This window comes from Mixophyes fleayi, chromosome 3 (assembly GCF_038048845.1).
Source record: "Mixophyes fleayi isolate aMixFle1 chromosome 3, aMixFle1.hap1, whole genome shotgun sequence".
NCBI lineage: Eukaryota > Metazoa > Chordata > Amphibia > Anura > Limnodynastidae > Mixophyes > Mixophyes fleayi.
In genome coordinates this window covers 272,309,445-272,315,444 of record NC_134404.1, presented here as the reverse complement: position 1 = coordinate 272,315,444, position 6,000 = coordinate 272,309,445, and positions in this window count along the sequence as shown.

The window sequence follows — 6,000 nt, the reverse complement described above, 5'->3', positions numbered from 1 at the left end:
AAATTTCTAGCAACAGAAGTGTCATTTTTAAATGTTATTTTCTTTTGTGTCCTCCTTTCTGTTCAGATGACAGTGTGAGTGGTTTATTCAGCTTCATTTATTTTTTATGACCACTACTGGTAAAATTAGGCTTTGCCAGAACAACATTTAACCAGATATATGGGTGTAAATATATCAAGATGTGATTTATTCAGCTTCAGGTTGCTACACATCATTGACAATTTTAATCTTTAGTGTTATACTGGAGTTTGGAGGTTAAAAAATAAAATTGCTGGCGATGTTCGGTAGTTTCTAAACCAGTATAAAAGCATAAAATGTTGGTTTGATGCAAATTCTCTTGAATAAATAATCTCTTCTGATTGGTTGCGAGCTAAAATCTGAAAACACTTGCAATATTGACCTCACCAACACTATTCAAGCCTTTCTATTTCCTTATATTAGTTGATTGGTGTTGCAGGATGTTGAAGGAGAGTAGTGAAAAGAACAGGAGATTGGTGAGTGCAATTACAATCAGAAACATTTCTGAGAACTGTCATTTGTGTACCTGTTGTTTAGCTATTTTTTCTGTTTTTATCTTTATTGTTGGCTGTTTATTTCCATTTTACTTTTCTCTGTGTAACTTGTGTGTGAGTGTATCTTGTGTGTATTGCCGCCTTGTGTTTGTCTGTTCTGTGCAATTTGCGATGGAGAGGTGAGCAGTCCAGGGTCAGTGAGGAGGACGAGAGAGCGGTAGAGAAGCAAGTAGGAGAGATGGGTCATGGGTTTCAGGAAGAGGCTTCTGGTGCTACTGGGAAGACCAAATCTAGATACAATGTGCACTTCAGCTCTGAGGAGAATTTTGTCCTTTTGACAAACATAGTGCTAGTGTATGACTTGCTTTTGTGCAGCCAAGCTGCAGAAATCCAATTTGCCAAAAAGAAACAGCTGTGAGCATCTGTATGTGCTGCTGTGAATGCGGTTAAACAGAAGGGTCAAAGAAAAAAGTCAGAAGAGAGGAAAGCAGCAGGGACTGGAGGTAGGACTGCTCTGGTTATTGACTGTAGTTACTATGAGGAAGAATTAAAGTAGCTGATATCATCATATGTCTGGGACACAGACTAGCCTCAGTCCCAACCTAAGGTGAGTAGTCTATTAATTTTTTTGATAAAAAGCCAGGGGCAAATGCAGGATTTGTAGAGAGGAGTTTCCATGCCACACCCCTAGTGAGCATGACCAGCATGCATGGGGCGTGGCTATAATTTTAGACAGTGCTTGGCTGCTGTCCAACTCTTCCTATCCCCATCATATATATACGGGCTTTGCTGCATGCACTACTGTTGGGTGCAAGCAGCTCTCCCTTTTCGAACAGAACTGTGTAAAGTGGGACACACCCAACTGTTCCTACAGTCAAGACAAAGTCCTGACTGAGTGTGTCAGAACAGTTGAAAGACTGTCCTGCTCTCTCCTACCTGTTCTTGCTGCTTTCAATACTTGCTGCTGGTGCTCATGTCCTAAGCTCAGTTGCTGTTTGTCTAGATCCTGGAATGTTGGGTCCCTGTTTGGAAAAGGATTGGTACATGATATAGAAATCCCAGCAATGAGTGAACACAGTAGGCGTCCCTCCTCCATAGTAGCTTGATATTAAATTGAAATCACCCATGTTTAATAATTAGGCCTCCTAGCAACCAACCCAGACAGTAAATTAATGTCATTCATCTTTAATAAAAAAAGACTAATTTCCTCCCAAACAACTCCAACATTAAATAATATTTACATTTAATAAATAAACTTATTTTCTCCTAATCATTAAATCATTAGCATTCACTTTTAAAAAAATAGCTCTCCTTCTCCCCAAACTCAGGCACACATTCAATTAGTAGCTCCCAAATCACCCCAGCATTAAATGAATAGTCCCATCATCCCACCCTTAATCGGTATGCCATAACCCCACTATTAAATTAAATATCCCCAACCTTCACCTCACCAATTAATATTTCACACCCCATCAACTTCACATAAAATACCCCCCCCCACATTTACATTAAAATCCCTTTTCCGCCTCCCCCCCATACTTATATTAAAAGCCCTTCCAAGCCTATGTTTTTCAAAAGAACTATTGTACTTATACATTAAATCCCCCGCTTACATGATAACCCCCCCATACACACACACACACACACACACACATTCACACACTTACCCTCTTCATCTAGTGCTGTGTCTCGTGTCTTCCTGGGGGAGAGATGGCTTTGAACAGTGCAGACAGAAACGATGTGTACACAAGCTGCAAAGTGGCTTGTCCCGGGGTAGGGATCAGCCACTTTAAGCATACGGTGCCCCAGGTGGGGATTTCCAGGCCATAGAACCCCCCCCCCCCCCCCTACCTGGGTTTGCCTATGAAAGTGTTTATGTAAAAATTCATTATGTAATAAGTGTCACCTGGGTGAGCCTTATGACCTGTGAGCACAATGACTGGAAGTAGCTTGTGGTAAAAAAGTGCAGAGCACACATTAATCTTCGCATCCCAGTTAATGCGGGCAAAATAATCTCTCACATACAGATGCATGAGGTTTGCTTTATTAAGCCTAAACATTTACACAAACACCAACTCTGAGAGGGAGTCCAGAGTCAAGTGTGCCCTAAACTCTGTTCTGTGCAGCCTGAGTGGACCCTGGTGATGTTGTTCCTCCTTCATCCTTCTCCTCAACATGCTGATTTTGAGCTACTAAAATGTCTACATAATAACCTAGTAGCTCCATATTTCAACACCCACATTATAATAAAGTTTTTGGCCCTGTTTATAGACATCACAGGCCTGCATAGCCAATCGCTGGTCATTTTGCTAATCTCACCTATCAGAAACTGCATTTTTAATTTTGTGGATTTTCAAGCGTATTTGATTACTTAAAAAAAATTAAATAAAATATATAACATTTGTTGATAAACACAGATAAAGTCAGGTACAATGGAATGGGAATTTATAATGCTGACATGTACATAATCATAAATTCACAAATGCAAGTACTATCTCATATGTCCACTAAAAGTAAAGTAGAACTTAGGTGTGACAATTTGGGTAAATTAACTAATTTTCAAGTGCATTACTTAATCCATTTCAATATTACAATTTATAAACCACAATGATGCTTCATTAGATTAACTGATGCCAACATTTATAAATAAATAAATATATAACATTTATAAATATATAAATAAAAAAGACACCCCATACAATTCCTATAATCAGCCATGTACCCATTTAAAAAAGGAGCAAATTGGCAGTTTAATTAGTAGAGGAGCTTAAATATTGAAGGCCCTGTAAAAGCTTTGGTCTTAGTCCCATGGTGTCCTAGTTAGACAAGACTCTTTCAAGTGAACTGGAGACCATGTTAATGTAGGTGAAAAAATCTTAAACTGTTTTAATCCCAACCCTTCCATAACCTTAGCATTAACTCAACATTTATATTAGCCCTGGAGTCTAACCGTTCCGAGAAGAGACTCTATGTTATTAAGTGTATGTAGGTAAGGTCTCACTTGTGCCACTACCCAAAAATTGCTTGTGGTCCTCAGGGCAGTAGTATCATCAGATTCCTATGAGGGATCGAATTACAAAAGCCCGACCCAACTCATGGACAGTAGTTATTTAGAAAAGGAGATGCACAATTGATTTGGAACAATCTACTTTGTATTTATTATAATAAAGGAAAAATGGGCAATGCCAGTGGTGTTTACCAAGTTATAGTGGGAAGATATGATAGTAGTTCTGTAGCAAAATCACAGTACTCTAAGGGGTATATTTACTAAACTGCGGGTTTAAAAAAGTAGAGATGTTGCCTATAGCAACCAATCAGATTCTAGTTATCATTTATTTAGTACATTCTACAAAATGACAGCTAGAATCTGATTGGTTGCTATAGGCAACATCTCCACTTTTGCAAACCCGCAGTTTAGTAAATATGCCCCTAAGTATCATAAACCCCTTAACTTCTGCAGTCCCGACGTTTTGCCACTCTAGATATACAAATCGACAAATGTATGAAGCTGCGATTTTCTAAACTTGTCCAAGTTTGAATTGAAAATCGCCAGAAACAACACGCTGCTTTCTATAGGCGACATTGGCAAACACATCACTTTTACTGCTGGGCAATGTTAATATAACAGGAGGAAAAATGGGAGTTTCAATAAAGCATATTTTTTTTCTAAAGGGGCAAAAATTATTATGAATTTTCTTACGGAGACAATTTATTTTAAGAATAAATTACTGGACCTAATTTAATTATAGATTATATGTAAGGGTTATTTTTTTTTTTTTTTATTACAGTGGCTTACTATTTCATTACCAATGGGGCAATAATTATATTTGTATGATGTGGCAAGACTTAATATTTCCATATGGGGTCAAACATCAGCTATTGGTTAATGCAGGCTAATGAGGACTATAAAAAGGGACCCAAATGCCCATTACTATGAGGGTGGTTGAAAATGGTGTTGTTAGAAAAAGTCTTGTCCGCTGTTTTGGAGCAACATCTGATTTTGGAGTCAGCACTAACAGCGAGAGAGGAACATCCCCAGCACTAGGCTCCTCATAGGCTGCGCAAGCCACGTGGGTTTTTTTTTGCGTATTTTTATGTTGTGTTGAAATGATCATTTATTTATGTTTAATTGTAGGTGGCTCAGGATATGGGTGTCAATCCTGGTTTATGATACCTCTGTTATAGAGGGCTGATTGAACTTACCTTTGGCCTTTAGAAGTCCACATTCATGTGCCTTAATCAGGGCCATCTTTTCCATTGGGCACGATGGGCAGCTGCCCAGGGGCCCCACAGGCAAGGGGGCCCCATAGGCACGGCTCTTAATGAGAATAAATAATCCTGCAAAAGAAAAAAACCTGCAAAAAAAACCTACAAGGGTCACTGAGCAAGTGCATCTATCTATCTCTATATATCTATATCTGTATCTGTATCTGTATATATATATACATCTATATACCTATATCTATATCTATATCTATATTTAGGGGCCCCGGTGCACTGCTTTGCCCGGGGGCCCATAATGTTGTTAAGATGGCCCTGGCCTTAATACATCTGGCGGTGTGCTTCTCTATGCCACAGGTAAGGTGGTTGATATGGTGCTGTGTTGCTGTGTGCTGCATAATTTGGCCTTAACACCAGCAATATACAGTAACGAACCAGGTGAGCTCATTCCAGCAGCTGATGTTCATAATACAGAGGGGGAGGCAGGTCACAGAAAGCATCATCCAGACTTATTTTTCAGGTGAGAATGATTTTGAAGTAAGTGTAATTGTTGTGTGATTACCAGTAACCTTGTTTTTCATTTTTTACCTATTGTTTTAGAACCTACATCATTATCAACATATGCACAGGTTTCTTTTGCAAACACCAATAACCTTTTTCATGGCTATATGCATGTTTGTTGAAAAAACCATTTAGGCATTATTGAAAGAATAAAACAATATAATATAATAAGTTTACCTAGATTATCCAAGTAAATAACACCAGTGTGCATAAAGAAAATATTTATTTTCTAAATACAAATTTAAATAAACATAAATAACACAGTCTGTGTTGCAGAATCAAAAAGACAATTTGCCATAAATGCAAACCAAAAAAACTTTTTTCTTCTTTTGCTGCGGGCTCGAGAAACTTGGCCAGGCTGGTGGATGCCCGTCTGCCACCCCTGATCCTCCCATTGCTATCAACAGGAGTAGTGTGCAATGACAGGCTTGGGGTAGTGGTCTGGCTGCTACCACCTGAAGATGGGGGCACCGGTAAATGTGCCCTTATTTGGCCACAAATTGAATTTAAATTTGAGGACAGCTCACAGACTGCTCCAGTAATGTAATAGATGCCACTGATCATTTGCACCAATGAATTGTCTTTTCTCTCCATTGTGGTACATTATCTCATTTGCTGGTCCTGTATATTTCTCAAATACTGAAATCCTCTCATAAGTTGTCTTTGGATTCCCCTAAGAGAGTCCAAGTGGAAGGCCACCAAATTC